This window comes from Anabrus simplex, chromosome 8, assembly GCF_040414725.1.
Source record: "Anabrus simplex isolate iqAnaSimp1 chromosome 8, ASM4041472v1, whole genome shotgun sequence".
Taxonomy (NCBI): Eukaryota; Metazoa; Arthropoda; class Insecta; order Orthoptera; family Tettigoniidae; genus Anabrus; species Anabrus simplex.
This window is the reverse complement of record NC_090272.1, coordinates 198,316,973-198,334,633: the sequence shown is the minus strand read 5'-3', so window position 1 is coordinate 198,334,633 and position 17,661 is coordinate 198,316,973. Positions and strand designations below refer to the sequence as shown.

Genomic DNA, 17,661 nt, shown 5'->3' with positions numbered 1-17,661 from the left:
GTAACCTTACTGGACAATTCCGAAAGATTTCCAAGGACCACACTAGCTTCCTTCCTCTGAACGTCATTCAACTTCAGAGACAATAGATCGTTAACTCTATTAGAAAAATGAAATAACCTTGCTTGCACACGTTTAATTTGATTAGGAGAAGGATCATTTTCTTCAAAAAAGGTAATTACGGATGCCAGCTCAGTAGTATTGTCCGTGATCGTGGAGAGAGAGTCGTCAATTTCTTTCTCTCCCAAAGTTGGGATGAAAATGGGCAAATCAAGGGACTCTCTAAGCTTATTTGTGTCTACCGCAATCGTGCCTCCAGATTGCACATTTCTAATTGTTAATTCATAGATTACCTCCTCCTTGCGCAAATAGTTGAGATGGAGGACATCGCGAGGGCCGGGCATGATGACAAAGCAATTTTGAAAAAAAGAAAAATCCATAATTCCAGCACTGAGAAAATTGTTAGAGTTCGAAAGCAAAGCAATGTTTAGCCGTCAAAAGGGGCTAATTTGAGACCCATTCAACCACGCTCTGCTACCACTTGTTACCGTGGTTTGGTGGATTAGCAGAGGTGAAAGAAGGTGCTGGGATGAACAGGTCTCAATCTACGAAATTAAAGTTAATTTAAAATTTAACAAGGTTATATTTTCTTTTTAAGATCAAGAAATAACAAATATAACAGGTACTTAGTAGCCTAGCAACAAATCGAGAATGTACAACTACAGTGATTACAGGATTTGGGCTCCGAGAGCCAGACACACACTTCTTGAGCTATAAGCCCAACTTGACACATATACGAGATTTAACAAAGGGGCAGAAGACCCCAATCATGCCCAGGAGCTCTTGCTCCCAATTACACAGTAAAGCCTCCTCGAGGCACGCAGAAATCAAAATTTTAAGAAAGAGCAACCCGCTCATAAAGTTCAAGCCTATCAAAGGCCACATCAAACTCTACTTCCAAGCTGTCCTCCAAGTACATGAAAACAGGGGTAAAAATACCCAACCTACTGAGGCCTATTAAGTAAAGAAACAGGTCAATTACATGGCCCCAAAATACCAACTTGAGAGGAGGCGAAACTGCACTCCTAATACATTTCTTTAAAAACCTATTTGGCACTAGGCCGCTTATGCAAGGGCTAATCCCATACTAAAGAGGTGACACGATAGGAAAACTTATTACATTACAAAACGAAGAAAAATGGTTGAGAAACGTAGTCACCTCAAAAACAATATGAAAGGGAGCTCGAGAGGGTTAGGCACTCTTTATCCCAATTTGTAGTTTAAGGAGATAGAATTTATACCAAGAGTCTATTACATTTTAGAGGAAAGTTACATGGTAAAAGGTTTCGAACCCGCCCCGAGGGTTAAACTGCTGAGCTGGCAAGAAAATAAGTTATAAAACGGCCATTACCTGTTGGTTGAACTGCTGCCCGAAGAAAGAGGCGCTTCCCGCCCCCTGCTACGTACTTTACACACTGATAGATGTTACTGAAGTGGCGCAGAGACCCGAAAATCAGCAGTTTATATACCCTCGCGGAACATTCGATACCTTTCATGAATGAGAACACCCGCCCACAAGCCTTTTATTGGATAATGGCAAAAACTACTAAACTAGACGAAGAAGAAACCCCTTATTGGTGGAAAATTAATTACAGAAATTCCTATTGGTCAAATTCAAAACTGGCGGAAAGAAAGGGTTACTATTGCCAACTTAAACAATAACTGAAAGAAATTTAACAAAGAACAAACTTATGAACCCAACATTTCTCCAAAAACCCAGTTCGTTCACTTCGCACTAGGGTGCATAATTGTAGTCCTTCAGTAGTGCCATCTAGAAGAGAATGTCCACACTTCTTACTACAGGCAAAACAAAAATACATCAAAAACGACACAGTTCAGAAAACTTCAAAATTTACAAGTAGGGACATCTTCTGAGAAACTTGAGAATTAACACTGTAGTTAAAGTTCAGGCTTCCTCCAGTAGAGGAGTTTCAACCGGCGCAATGTTTGAATTAGCGGAGCGAAGGTGTACCGCCCGGTACAGTTTTATCCATTGCACTTATTTTAGCAGCCTTCTAATGTTAATTTTGTTAATACTTCCACTATTATATCTCATCACATTGTATTTTTAAACCATCATTGTTATTTTTAATGTTATTTTACTTCAAATCTCTTCAAGATTTTAAAATTCATTTCATTATTACATGTTATTTAGACACTTATTTTTAATTTAAGGTTAAGACTATGGCTGATGATGCCTTCAGGGAAGGCGAAACATGTACCACTATTAGTTAACAAATTTATGTAAATCATCCAAGACGATTTTGTATTGATTAGGTGGTCTAATAAATAACTTAATGTTATTATTTCAATCAAAAGAGTAGTGTTACGAAAATGTTGGAAAGTTTGGGCTGCGAAGACTTGGGAGAAAGGAGATGAGTTGCTCAACTAAGTGGTATGGTCCGAGCTGTCAGTGAAGAGATGGCATGGAACGACATTAGTAGACGAATAAGTTTGAGTGGTGTTTGTAAAAGTAGGAAAGATCACAATATAAAGATACACTTGGAATTCAAGAGGACAAATTTGGGCAAATATTGCTTATAGAAAGAGGCGTTAGGGATTGGGATAGGGGAACCTGGGGTAATTAGAACATTATCATATAAATATCAAAAAGTGACATGATATTTCTGCATTCCCACACATTATAGTGTGTTACTCAATTTATACCTACAAGAGGGTGTTTTTCAATTACCCACACAATTTTGTATTTTATTTTCCTGCATATGGTATTTATATGATAATGTTCAAATTATCCAGGGTTCCCCTAACTTACCAAGGGAGATGTTAAATGAATTTACGAATTCTTGGCAATTATTTAAGAAAAGACTAGGTTAACACCAAGTAGGGAATCTACCACCTGGCCGACTGCCCTAAATGCAGATCAGTGGTGACTGAAGGTATTCCTTACCTAACCTTCAAGCCTATTCAGTTTCCCAATCACTTCAGTCTTGGAAATGCGTATTTTCATATTCTACTCGCACACTTGCTTTTCAAACTCCAAGAAATTAGACTGTAATGTTTCAATACAGTCTGCCATTAAAATCAGGTCGTCGCATACTAAATTACTTACTACATTTCCATCCAACAGAATCTCTGCATTCCATATAATTGTAGCTTGCGATAGATCACCTATGTAAACAGCTGTCTCTGTAGATCAGTGTTGGCCTCCGGATACCAAGATAGCGGGTTCAAACCCGGCGGAGGTAGTCGGATTTTTGAAGGGCGGAAAAGGAAGTCCATTCGACACTCCATGTCGTACGATGTCGGCATGTAAAAGATCTCTGGTGACACATTTGGTGTTTGCCCTACAAAATTCATTAAAATCTCAGCCACAGACGCCCAAGAGAGATCCGGTTTACTCGGTCTGTCATCTAGTAGACCTACAGCAAAACGGAAGGACGAAATTAACAAGCAGTCAGCCAGATGGCGTCAAATTGAAATGTCTGCACACGGCAGCTGAGGCCATACGATTATTATTATTATTATTATTATTATTATTATTATTATTATTATTATTATTATTATTATTATTATTATTACCTATGTAAACTATAAACAGTTCGAATACGATAGGCCTATCAGAAATAATTTAATCTTCATGGTCTTAAAATGACATGAATTTCGAGGGAGTTCTTCCTCTTGTTAATTATTGGACTTCGCTTTTATCGCTTACTGACAGGAGAGTTTATTTCATTAGTATAGGAAATTAATGGAAACGACCTGTTGACATAGTCGTCGTGACAAACGTCAAATCAACGTACACATGAAGACAATTTTTAGACGCCCAGTTCAACAGCAAACTTCAACTTTCATATAATTACGAGTCATTGCAAAATGGCGGTGAGAGAGTTACAATTTCAGAGCTAAGAAGTTAGAGCAATGGCCAACAAGTAAGAGCAATAACGTTTTTCTTTTTTTTTTTTTTTTTTTTTTTTTTTTACTCAAACAGACGTGGCGATTAACGAAGAGAAAATATGGCCTTTACAAGCGACATCGACTCCTCCCAGGTACTATCCAGTAACTATTTAGATGATTTTGTAGCCGAAAACTAATACTTTTCTTTCTATCGCTCCGTCGCTCTTTGAACTCTAGTTTTTCAGAAACGTTTGCTTCCATGTAACCTTTCACTACTGCCCGTAGAAACCCTCATTCCCTGGCCTCATAACAATTAAATGCTCTGTTATAAATGCAGTTCTTTAAGAAAAATGCAGTAAGTTGTTAAATACTCCATTATTTTCACTTTTTTCAGTCAAGTAGCCTACTGAAAGCTTACCATCAACCTGCTGTCACAGAAAATAATACCACAGGTGCAATACATTCGCACCTTGTGCAACACAAACTTGAAGGTCAAATAACGAAACTGGTTAATAAAGTAATAACTTGGTATATTAATAAATAATTGAATGAACTATTTCATTATGTACACCGCCTGTTTTTCACACCGACGAAAATCTTGATTCCATCCCACGGAAGACTTCCTTAAGTGACTGATTAAGAGAGCAAGATTCACTACCGTCCGGGCATTTCTTATTCCCGTTCAATTTGTCTACGTACGGTACTGTGACTATGGCATTTGAATTTACCATCTCGTTTTCATTTTACCAATGCCCATAAAATGTAAGGGAAAATAACTATTGACGAGATGCGGATTGAATCTTTGATATTGGTTAGATGAGTGCATCTCTCCTCAGAGTTTGGTCCGTGGAACAACGAGCTAATAGCGGTAAGACTACATCAAAAGAGGATATTATGTTCATACTCTCTCGAAATACCTTTTCTAATGCCATGAATCAGAATAGGAAACACACCACAGATGCACCCGTTAATAACGAACTGTATAATTTTTTTAAAAAATCAATCAATTAACATTGTTCTGCATTTAGGGCAGTCGCCCAGGTGGCGGCATCCGTATCTATTGTCGTTTTCCTAGCCCTTTCTTAAATAATTGCAAAGAATTTGGAAATTTATTGAACTTCTCCCGTGGTATTCCAAACCCTAACTACCGTACCTATAAACGAATATTTGCCACAATTTGTTTCCTTGAATTCCAACTTTATCTTCATACCGGTGTTGTGATCTTTCCTACTTTTAAAAACACCGCTGAAACTTATTCGTCTACTAATGCAAATACAGTAGAGACAATACACGACACTGAGCGAGATATCGAGGGACAGCTATTGGAGCTCACTCTAGCGGATAGACCTGAACGGTACTGATTCTGTCATAAGAACACGTGTATTTTTGTGTGAAGTTTTTGGTGTTATTTATGCGTTTTCAGTGAGTTGACATAATTAAATAGTAGCGTGTGTCATTCCTTGATATCTCCTCTCAACATGAGGGGAAAGGTATGTGCTGTGTTTGGCTGCAGTAATTACGAAGTAGAGAAAAATGCGCGGTCGTTCTTCAGGTTCCCTCGTGACAAGAACATGTAAGTAATATTGTGTTTGCATATATATTCTTCCAGTGACAGAGATTTTTATAGTACTTCATAATCTTCTGACCTGCTCGACCCATGTTTTAACGGGCTTAAAATATAATATGCATATTTTATTGTATAGTGCAGCAGTTAACCTTCAATACCGTACCGATGTGTTGTTGTAGGTGTGATCTGCGAGTTTTGAAATGTCACAGAAGCGATTTGGATAAAGTGTACAAGAAAGAAGGGACGTTACGCTTGTATAAGAATTATAAGATCTGTTCAGATCATTTCCAGGCCAGCGACTTTAAAAATCCTCGACTATACAGCCAAGGGTATGTTACATTTTTACTCTAATTGTACGTAAATATTCCTCAAAGCATCACTATCGACAACATTTTCAAACTTTTCTTTATTTTATCCCTCTTCTCAGATTAAAGCCGGGATTTTATAGATTTTCTTTCTGTTAGTAGGCTTCATGTTAAGAGGAAAATTGTCCAGCTATTAAATGTTAACTCATTGCATCATATGTGTAAGGAATGTGCCGATATTTTTTGTACCGGGCGGTACACCTCTACACCGTTTATTTAAAAGTTGCGCCAGTTGAAACTCCTCTTCTGGAGGAAGGTTGAACTTTATCTACTCTATTAATTCTCTACTTTCTCAGAAGATGTCACCACGTGGAAAATTTTGAGTTTTTGAACTGTGTCACTTTTGATGTGTTTTTGTTTCGCTTGAAGTAAGAAGTGTGAACTTTCTCTTCTAGAGGACACTACTGAAGATCAACAATAGTGCGACCTAGTGCGGAGTCAAAGAACTATTTTGTTGGAGAAATTTTTATTTCAAGAGTTTGTTCTTTGTTAAATTTCTTTCTGTCATTGTTTAAGTTGGCTGTATACCCCTCTTTTTCCCCTTATTCTGGATCTAGCCAATCCCGAATTTCTTTAATTAATTTTCCACCAATAATGTGTTTCTTCTTCCTCTATGTAGGGGTTTCCTTTCCCTAGCCAATAAAAACATTGTGGGCGGGTGTTTTCTTTCCCCTAACGCCTAGAAACTTCCGCGAGAGTATTTAAACTGCTGATTTTTGGGTCTCTGAGCCACTTCTGTTCCATCTTTCAGTGTATTAAGTACATAGCAGGAGGCGGGAAGCGCCTCTTTCTTCGGCGGCGTCTACAACAAGGTAATGGCCAAGTAATAACTTCTTTCTTTGCTTGCTCAGCAGTTTAACCTTCGGGGCGGGTTCGAGGCCTTCCACCATGTAACCTTCCTTTAAAATGTAAAGACTAATGGTACCTATCCTATCTTCTAAACTACATATTGGGATAGAGAGTGCTAACCCTCTCGAGTTCCCACTCATATTGTTTTGAGGTGAACTTATTTTCTCAAACCCATTCTTCCGTGATGTAATGTAAATGGTTATTTTCTTAAGTCACCTCTGTAGTATGGGATTAGCCCTTGTATTAACGGCCTAGTGCCAAGTAGGTCTTAAACAAAGTGTATCAGGAGTGCGGTTAGCCTCCTCTCAAATTGTTATTTTAGAGGTCATGTAATCAACCTTCTTTTCATGTAATAGACCTCAGTAGGTTGGGTATTTTACCCCTGTGAATACGTCCTTAGAGGACAGCTTGAAGGTAGAGTTTGGTGTGGCCTTTGAGAGGCTTAAATTTTGAGAGCGGATCGCTCTTTTGAAAATGGAGTGTCATATGCCTCGTGGAGGCTTTTCTGTGTAATTCGGAGCCAGGGGCTCCTAGGGATGAATGGGGTTTTCTGCCCCTCTGTTAAAACTTGTGTTTGTGGTAAAACTGAGCTGATCGCTGAAGTCAGGGCGTGAAGCCCAAAACCTGTAAATATTGTAACTCCCCTTGTTTTGCTACATTGTACCTGCCATGCCTGTTATTACTTTGTTTTTGAAAAGAAAATATAACCTTATAATTTTAAATTTTAAATTAAATTGATTTTACATGCACTATAATTTCGTAGCTTGAAACCCATTCACACCCGCACCTTCTTTTACGCATAACTACCGCTAAAACACGGTAACAAGTGGTAGCAGAGCGTGGTTGAATGGGTCTCAATTTAGCTCCTTTTGACGGCTAAACATTGTTTGTTCCGAACTCTAACTATTTTCCCAGTTGCTGGAATTTTTTGAGTTTTTCAAAATTGTTCTGTCACCATGCCCGGCCCTCGCGATGTTCTCCTTCTTAACTATTTGCGCAAGGAGGAGTTGATCTATGAATTAACTATCAGAAATGTGCAATCTGGAGGCACGGTTGCAATAGACACTAACAAGCTTAGAGAGTCCCTTGATTTGCCCATTTCCATCCCCAATTTGGGAGAGAAAGAAATTGACGACTCTCTTTCCACGATCACGGAGAATATTACTGGGCTAGCTTCTGTAGTTAGTTTTTTTGATGAAAATGATCCGTCTCCTAATCAAATTAAGCGTGTGCAAGGCAGGCTATATCATTTTTCGAATAGGGTTAACGATCTGTTGTCTCTAAAGGTGAATGACGTTCAGAGGAAGGACGCTAATACGCTCCTTGAAACTATTTCTGAATTGTCTAATAAGGTCACTCAATTGCTAACCGGCGAAGTTCCTCCCAAAACTGATCAACCCGCCACAGTGAATGTAGGTAGTGATGAAGAGCCTCCTCAGGGAGAAGTCAATAGGATAACCGTTGCTGCTCAAACTATCTCTGCCCCATCGAACAACGAATCTGAAAGCCGTGCGTCATTGGGTAACATCCGCTCTGAATTAACTTCCTTGCCATTGAAACCTTTAACGACTATGTCACCTGGGTTCAGTAGCTTGCCTCATCCATTGGCAATGTTGCTTAGAGGTATCTCTAAGTTTTCCGTCAACACCACCAGTGATGTAATTTCATTTTTAAGATTTCTAGTGGAATTTCAGGATCATGCTCTTGTTTTTTCTCTTTCGCCATGTCAAATTTTGCAAATTATCTATCCGTATGCTATTGGTATTCTCTCTGATAAAATCGTAAGAGCCATTGCCGAGCAATCATCTATTGAGGATTTCCATGCCCATTTGCTAGCTAACTTCATCCCGGCTAGGGCCAGGTCCTCCCTGATTCAGAAGTACTATTACCGTGTACAGCGCTTGGATGAAAACTTGGCTGATTTCATACAAGATATCAAATTCTACACTAGGGTGTTTGCTCTGCACTTTCCTGAAGATCAGATTGTGCAGGCTATTGTAGAAGGTATTTCGCCATCCTACAGGTCATATTTGTGTTTCGCGGCGTGTCCGCAAACCTTCTCTGAACTTGAAGCATTGGCCGTCTCAGCGGAAGGAGTTAGATACGCCGATTCTTTGCGTGTCGCGAAAGAACCCCCGCCTTCCTTTAGTAACACTCGGCCTCCACCTCGCCGACCAGTCAATCCCCGTAAATGTTATGCTTGCGGGTCGCCTGACCATCTGCGCAACAAGTGTCCAATAATCAAGCCAAGTGGGACTAGGAATGGAGCTGGTTCATCACAAGGCTGCTTTAAATGTGGGGCTTTCTCACATATCGCCAAGAATTGCCCAAACTCAAATAGCACCCCCTCCTGCTCAACTTCTGGTGCAAATTCCACCTATGCCAATAATAAAAAGTGACTAGCGGCTTCGGCTGAGTCGACTAATTCTGCTTTCCAAGGCTCAGCCCCGGGCAAAAAGGTCGAGAATTCAGGGAAGGAGCAATCTTCAAATTCTTTTTTTGAATGCCCCAGAGAGTGTCTTAGGATTGCGGCGGATACCCCCGCACCTGTTCCTTTTCTTAAGATTGAGTTAAATAACGAGCCTATAACAGCTCTCTTAGATTCAGGCAGTGTTTGTTCCATTATTTCGGCTGACTGGTATTCTAAATTGAAATCTGTTTGTAAACTCCCTGACTATGACTCATCTCCTGTTAGATATGTTTCGGCTAATTCATCTCCATTAGAAATTCTAGGTTCCTTACATGTCAAAATTCGTGTTTTTAAATTTACATGGAAAATCAAATTGTTTGTGGCCAAGCATTTGTCTTGCCCCATCATACTGGGAGCGGACTTCATGTCTCACACTGGTCTTGTGCTCGATCTTCAGAGTAAGTCGTGCACATTCAAATTTGCCTCTAATTGTAAAATCCCTCTATTAAAGTGTAATTCTGCATCATGTTCATCTATTTCGCCTACCCAGGATGAGATGTTGTTAGACCTTAGACATCTACCTGAGGAGCAGGCTGATAGTATTCGCAAATTGTGTCTGTCATTTCCAGAGGTATTCACTGATACTCTTGGTGTTACTGATCTTATTGAATACAAAATTGAGGTCACGGATTCGATTCCTGTCCGTTTTCCACCTTATAGGCTATCTCCACCTAAAATGAAGGCTCTGAAAGAAATCATCGATCAGATGTTGAAGGATGGTATTATTAGGCCCTCTAAGTCGGAGTATTCATCGCCTATTTTTCTAGTCCCGAAACCCCAAGGAGGCTTCAGGCCTGTCATTGATTACAGGGCTCTCAATCGGAAGGTGGTGTTGCAATCTGTGCCCCTTCCTGACCTTCATTCTTGTTTTTCATGGTTTCGTAAGGCCAAGTTCTTCACTATCTTGGACTTGAATCAGGCCTATAATCAAATTCCCCTTGCCGAAGAGTCTAAACATCTTACAGCGTTTGCTACGGACTGGAATTTATACGAATACAACCGCGTGCATTTCGGGCTCCCCACGGGGGCAGCTGTGCTCACTAGGCTACTAGATAGGGTCTTCTCCGACATCAAATTTGAATACTTATATCACTACTTGGATGATGTCGTCGTGTTTTCGGAGACCTTCGAAGAACATCTAGATCATCTGCGAGAAGTTCTGAATCGCCTTCGTAAGGCTGGGTTAACTGTTAAGTTGTCCAAGGTTGCCTTTGCTAAGCCCTCTATGTCTTTCCTAGGGCATATTGTGTCACCTGATGGTGTAGCAGTCGATCATTCTAGAACACAGGCCATCCGTGATTTTAAACCTCCCAAGGACATTAAAGGCATCGCCAGGTTTATTGGTATGGTGAATTTCTTCAGAAAGTTCATTCCTAACTTTGCTAATAGAGCGGCGCCCTTAAACCTTCTTCGTAGGAAAGGCATCAAATTCGAGTGGGGACCTTCTCAACAAGCCGCTTTTGAAGATCTGAAATTAGCTCTCTGTAATGCCCCTGTCCTTGCTATGCCTGATTTCTCAAAGAAATTCATCGTCCAAACGGACGCGTCGTCGTCAGCTGTAGCTGCAGTCCTTCTTCAAGAGACTGAACTAGGGAGGCGACCCATCGCCTATGCATCTAGGACTTTGTCGGCTCAAGAAGCCAATTATTCCATCTATGAGCTCGAAGGTTTGGCAGTCTTATTCGCCTTAGAGAAGTTCCGTCTCTATCTGGAACATGTCAAATTCGACCTGGAAACAGATAATCAAGCCTTAAGCTGGGTCTTAGGTAGGCCGCGTCGTACTGGTCGTATAGCCCGTTGGGCCATCCGTATTTCTGCCTTCCAATTTGATGTCAGGCATATTAGAGGTACCGAAAATGTTGTTGCTGATGGACTCAGCCGTATGTTTCATAACGACGTCGAGACCCACGAACCGGTCGACAGTTCATCACCTTCCGAGTCCATGCTATCTGAGGTTAATGCCATCCTAACAGATGCTCCCATGCTTTTTAGGGATATCGAGAAATACCAACGTGAAGATCCGACGCTGGCTCCGATAATGGAAACCCTTTCTTCTGGGGAACATGTTGTCCCTTATGTTCTGAGGAATGGTGTTTTATGTTGCCCTTCGAGGCATGATAAGACGATGAAAGTTGTTGTTCCAGCAGTTCTTGTACCTATGATCTTCAAGTATTATCATGAGACCCCATTAGGAGGGCATCTGGGTATCTTTAAAACTCGTGAAAAGATTCGTGACATGTTCATCTGGAAAGGTATGGACGGTGAAATTCGGGAACTTGTAAAAGCTTGTAAATCTTGTTTGATCAGTAAACCCACCATGTCCACTAAAGTAGGCCTTTTGTCTTCTCATCAAGCGTCGCGCCCCATGGAACGCCTGTATATTGATTATGTAGGACCCTTCCCCCAGTCGAAGGGAAATGCCAACAAATTCATCTTTGTATGTGTAGATGGTTTTACCAGATTTTCTTGGTTATTTCCGACTAAGCTGGCTACCGCTCAGTCCACCATTACCTGCTTAAATTCTATTTTTGCTTCCTTTGGTCCGTGTCAATATATTGTATCTGATAATGCTAAGGCTTTTACATCTAATTTATTTCGTAAATTCTGTTTTGACTTATCAATCTCTCATGTAACTACTTCTGCTTATTACCCTCAACCATCTCTGGCTGAACGGGTTAACCGTAATCTCAGGTCAGCACTGATTGCCTATCATCATGAAGATCATTCCAGGTGGGACACGTCCCTGCATTGGATAGCTTTTGCTTTGAATTCGGCGGTTCATGAATCTCACAAGTTTACTCCTGCTTCTTTGATGTTTAAGTTTGTTCCCAACACGCCGCTCTCTAACCTCTGGTCTCTGAGTGACATTCTGCCCGAGACAATAGATCCGGATAATATTAAAGATCTTTGGAAGAAGGCTAAAGCCAATCTTAAGGTATCTCATGAAAAGGTTAGGGAAAGGTATGATCGTGGACGGAGACCCACCCCTTTAAAGGTAGGTGACCAAGTAATGGTCAAAAATTTTGTTCCCGCGGGCAAGCTTGCCCCCAGATTTCAGGGGCCTTGTATCATTCTCGATTTTCTTACGCCGGTTACCTTATTGTTAAGTAATCCAGCCACCGAGAGGATATTTAGAGTTCACCTGTCCCAGGTGAAGCCGGTGTAATTTCTGTGTTAACTTGCTTTATATTATTTTGAAAGGATATGAAGGTTATATTTTTTTTGAGTTTCACTTTTAAGGCATTCTGCACTACCTATAATATTTCGTTTCAGATGTAAGCATTTTTGTAAAACCTGTCCCGACCCGTTAAACTGCCGTTCTGTCCTTTCCACGGCCATTACCACGCTCCCGTCTCCTGCTCCACCTTACACTGTGGCTTCATAATATTTAATGCCATGGATATCTATACGCCGCTGGCCCCTCAACATTTCCATAATGCCTGTACCCTCAATGAAGACGATGGTCCAACACAATTCTGCCGCCTAGCTTTAATGTTTCAGTGCCCCCGCAGCCGCGCAGCGCCGTGCAGCAACTGGGGAGGGGGATGGGCCCCCTCCTCTCCAGCGAGGCCGACATGTGCACGGCGAGCCGGAGCTCTCCTCCCGGCCAAAGCGGATGTGCGGCGCACGACCTGCTACTGGTCCGCAGCCTGTAGATGTTCACCGCGGGCGCGGCGTGTTTCAACACCTCTGCTCCCCTCATAGTGCGGGCGAGCGGTATCTCAGGGTACTTAAGGGGTCCGAGCGGCCTACTTTTGGACGCAAGCTGCAACGGCCGGTCCGGCCATCCAACTTCATCAACATCAACTACATGGACAGTTACTATAAGAGATAACTACACTTGGGAATTCAACAGCAATATTTGGTGGACATTGCAAATTTTTCCTTCACTTTTAAGTATTAAAAGCTTATCTTCAGGAATTCAACTTCTATAAACATAAAGACTTTACTTCACCTGCAACAACAAAATTTTGGAACCGAATTAAGAAATTTCTCAAATACTTCTGCAAGTTATCTTAATCTCAACATCAAAACTTGGAACTTATTTTCAAACAAAAGTTTATGTTCTTCTGTGTTACCCCTTGGAGGAACTTTTGGGGGGGGAGGTCTGTACCGGGCGGTACACCTCTACACCGTTTATTTAAAAGTTGCGCCAGTTGAAACTCCTCTTCTGGAGGAAGGTTGAACTTTATCTACTCTATTAATTCTCTACTTTCTCAGAAGATGTCACCACGTGGAAAATTTTGAGTTTTTGAACTGTGTCACTTTTGATGTGTTTTTGTTTCGCTTGAAGTAAGAAGTGTGAACTTTCTCTTCTAGAGGACACTACTGAAGATCAACAATAGTGCGACCTAGTGCGGAGTCAAAGAACTATTTTGTTGGAGAAATTTTTATTTCAAGAGTTTGTTCTTTGTTAAATTTCTTTCTGTCATTGTTTAAGTTGGCTGTATACCCCTCTTTTTCCCCTTATTCTGGATCTAGCCAATCCCGAATTTCTTTAATTAATTTTCCACCAATAATGTGTTTCTTCTTCCTCTATGTAGGGGTTTCCTTTCCCTAGCCAATAAAAACATTGTGGGCGGGTGTTTTCTTTCCCCTAACGCCTAGAAACTTCCGCGAGAGTATTTAAACTGCTGATTTTTGGGTCTCTGAGCCACTTCTGTTCCATCTTTCAGTGTATTAAGTACATAGCAGGAGGCGGGAAGCGCCTCTTTCTTCGGCGGCGTCTACAACAAGGTAATGGCCAAGTAATAACTTCTTTCTTTGCTTGCTCAGCAGTTTAACCTTCGGGGCGGGTTCTAGGCCTTCCACCATGTAACCTTCCTTTAAAATGTAAAGACTACTGGTACCTATCCTATCTTCTAAACTACATATTGGGATAGAGAGTGCTAACCCTCTCGAGTTCCCACTCATATTGTTTTGAGGTGAACTTATTTTCTCAAACCCATTCTTCCGTGATGTAATGTAAATGGTTATTTTCTTAAGTCACCTCTGTAGTATGGGATTAGCCCTTGTATTAACGGCCTAGTGCCAAGTAGGTCTTAAACAAAGTGTATCAGGAGTGCGGTTAGCCTCCTCTCAAATTGTTATTTTAGAGGTCATGTAATCAACCTTCTTTTCATGTAATAGACCTCAGTAGGTTGGGTATTTTACCCCTGTGAATACGTCCTTAGAGGACAGCTTGAAGGTAGAGTTTGGTGTGGCCTTTGAGAGGCTTAAATTTTGAGAGCGGATCGCTCTTTTGAAAATGGAGTGTCATATGCCTCGTGGAGGCTTTTCTGTGTAATTCGGAGCCAGGGGCTCCTAGGGATGAATGGGGTTTTCTGCCCCTCTGTTAAAACTTGTGTTTGTGGTAAAACTGAGCTGATCGCTGAAGTCAGGGCGTGAAGCCCAAAACCTGTAAATATTGTAACTCCCCTTGTTTTGCTACATTGTACCTGCCATGCCTGTTATTACTTTGTTTTTGAAAAGAAAATATAACCTTGTTAAATTTTAAATTAATTTTACATGCACTATAATTTCGTAGCTTGAAACCCATTCACACCCGCACCTTCTTTTACGCATAACTACCGCTAAAACACGGTAACATTTTTATTGACATGTGATGATACATTGTTTTTAAATGAGGAAAAAAGACAAATCCAACCGTAAGATTTCAGGCAGGTATGCTAAAGCTAAAAAAGTAATGCATAAATGAAAGATCAAGCCATTTCACAGCAGTCCATTTCACACCTTGTTTATATGTCTAATTTCAGTCTTTGAATAATAACCTTTTAAATAATTCTTCATTCATTTATCCAGAATTGCTTTATCAACTTCGAAGTTAATATCTCAATACCACTGTCTTTCTAGACGTAATTTATTTATCCATTTCCGTATATACATTTCCATTGATATTTGAATTTGGCGCGATTTGTTCAGGTCAAGTCACTAGGAGCGCCACCGTTGAATTGTCTCCCATTTTAGCAAGGCGAAATCCGTACGTGTCGTGTATTGTCTCTACTGTATTTGACTAATGTCATTCCACGCCATCTCTCCAATGACAGCCCGGAACAGCTCGAGCAGCTCGTCTCCTTTCTCCCAAGTCTTCCCAGCACAAATTTTGCTTGCAACATTTTCGTAACGCTACTCTCTTGTCGGAAATCACCCAGAACAAATCGAGCTGCTTTCTGTTGTGTGGATATTTTCCAGTTCTTGAATCAAGTATTCCTGATGAGGGCCCCATACACTTGAACCATACTCTAGTTGGGGTCTTACCAGAGACTTACCGTATATGCCCTTTTTTTAATTTACTACAACCCCCAAATATCCACATAATCATGTGCAGAGATTTGCACCCTTCATTTACAATTACATTTATGTGATTACCCCAATGAAGATCTGTCCTTATAGTAACATCTGGGTACTTACAGCGATCCCGGAACTTAAAATTCGCACACTCTTTACGATTTGAAATATTATTATTATGGAACATAATTATTTAAAACAAACACTATTGCTTTCCAGCCCTCATATTTGAATTAAGGCCGGTCTCCACTGATTAACATTTAATATTACACCAACATGTTAAATTTAACATGTTACAAGTGACATGTGTATTGTGATTGTGTCTTCCAAATGACTTTGCATGTTAACTGAGAATGTTGAGGTTAACACTTTTAACATGTTGGTGTGTTTTCCGCTCCAAGTGGAAGACATGTCAAGTCAATTCGTTGTTTGTGAGATGTCGGCACAGCTTCGGCAACTTCCGTGCTGTTTTCATTCCAACAGATAGCCTAAACGACACAAACGACGTACTTCTCATGAAGTAGGATTTAGTTACAACACTCCGCAATACTCATTCCCTTTGTTGTAAGTTACAAATACAGTACGCGCATGTATGTCATTCTCTCTGCACTATACCGGTACTAAAATTTATAGTCAGAAATGGAGTGGAGCAAGGAGATTACGCTGGACTTAATGACATAATTGAAAGGCCTTGTTTGTGGGATGTCTCATCAAAGGAATGCAGAGATAAAGCGAAGGAAGCCGACAGTTTCCAGGAACTCGAAATTATCTAAAATTGTTCCTGCGAATGCATCGAAAAGAATACTAGCGTCCCTGCGCTCCCAGTACGGTACAGTCGAAAATTGTAAAAAGTTAAGAAAAGTCGGGGGCAGCAGCGAAGTTTATACATCAAAGTGGTTTGCTTTTGAAGCAATTAGCAGGATGAATGGAGGAAATGTGCCTAATAAAACTGCATTTTTAATCATAATAAGAAGCAACAGTGGCAATAACAAAGTCCAAATACTCGTCATATTTTTTTTCGCTAGTGGCTTTACGTCGCACCGATAAAGATAGGTCTTATGGCGACGATGGGATAGGAAAGGCCTAGGATTTAGAAGGAAGCGACCGTGGCCTCAATTAAGGTACAGCCCCAGCATTTGCCTGGTGTGAAAATGGGAAATCATGGAGAACCTTCTTCAGGGCTGCCGACAGTGGGATTCGAACCCACTATCTCACAGATGCAAGCTCACAGCCGCGTGTCCCTTACCGCACGGCTAACGCGCCCGGTAATCCTATTCATCTGAGTCCATTGTCCTTGTTTGAAAATACTAGACACCACCTAAATGTATTACCACAAATTGATATAATGAACTACCTGTACCGGTATATATAAAAAGGAAGTTAAGTTTAACATGTTTATTAAGTGTGGACACAATGTTAAATGAAACAGTATTCAACATTTAATGTTTAACATGTTGTTGGTGTCACCAGTTAACATTTAACATGGAAAATGATTCTACGATGGCACATGGCCCTACTCTAAGTCACTGAGGTTGATGACCCCATGACCATCCAAGTTTCTAAACTGAGGGCTAAACACAATTAAGTTACATCGGTTGATGACCAAAGTTTCCACTTTACTAAGCCCAGCACATTTACTGCTCAATCAGAGTCAAATAATGCAGCAACAACAACAATGCCCACAATACTTTGTGGCAGTAAAATCCACTACCTTCGGATATGTCCCCTTAATCGTTACGTTAACATTTACATATTTCCCAGAAAATAAACTAAGATTTCCAGAATGCATCTTCAAGTTATTCGCTTGATTTAAAGTTATTTCAAAATACGGTTTCCACTGAATTTAATAATTAAATAAATTTAAATGATTTAATGAAATCTTAGTGAACAACAAATTCTATCTCCGCGGACGAATGGTTTCTTTCACAAGTCCCTACACAAGTCTTGACGTAATTCATGTTTAATCATGTTGGATGTTTATTCCTGTAGCTGGAAAAAATTTACATCATTTATTTCCAGTATTTATCTTGTTTCGTGACATCACACTTTAATTTAATCTAATACTAACCATTATTACTACTTGAATAACCCTGATAATTAAGTACAGACCATAAGTAACTCGCCATACAATGTAAACCGATTACGATGTCATTATCTTGTCATAAAATTTCGTGAAGCTTTGTGCGCCCCTCACAAACAAAACAATCATC

At 40.4% G+C, this 17,661-nt stretch overlaps 1 long non-coding RNA gene across 1 annotated transcript in view; it reads right to left on the bottom strand.

The window, feature by feature from the left end:
* The window catches only part of LOC136879411 (uncharacterized), a 48,071-nt gene extending 44,718 nt beyond the window's left edge, over positions 1 to 3,353 (bottom strand). The window contains exon 1 of the long non-coding RNA XR_010860914.2: positions 3,124 to 3,353. This is a non-coding gene — a long non-coding RNA (uncharacterized lncRNA). The remainder of the gene's footprint in view (positions 1 to 3,123) is intronic.
* Positions 3,354 to 17,661: the final 14,308 nt, after the last annotated feature.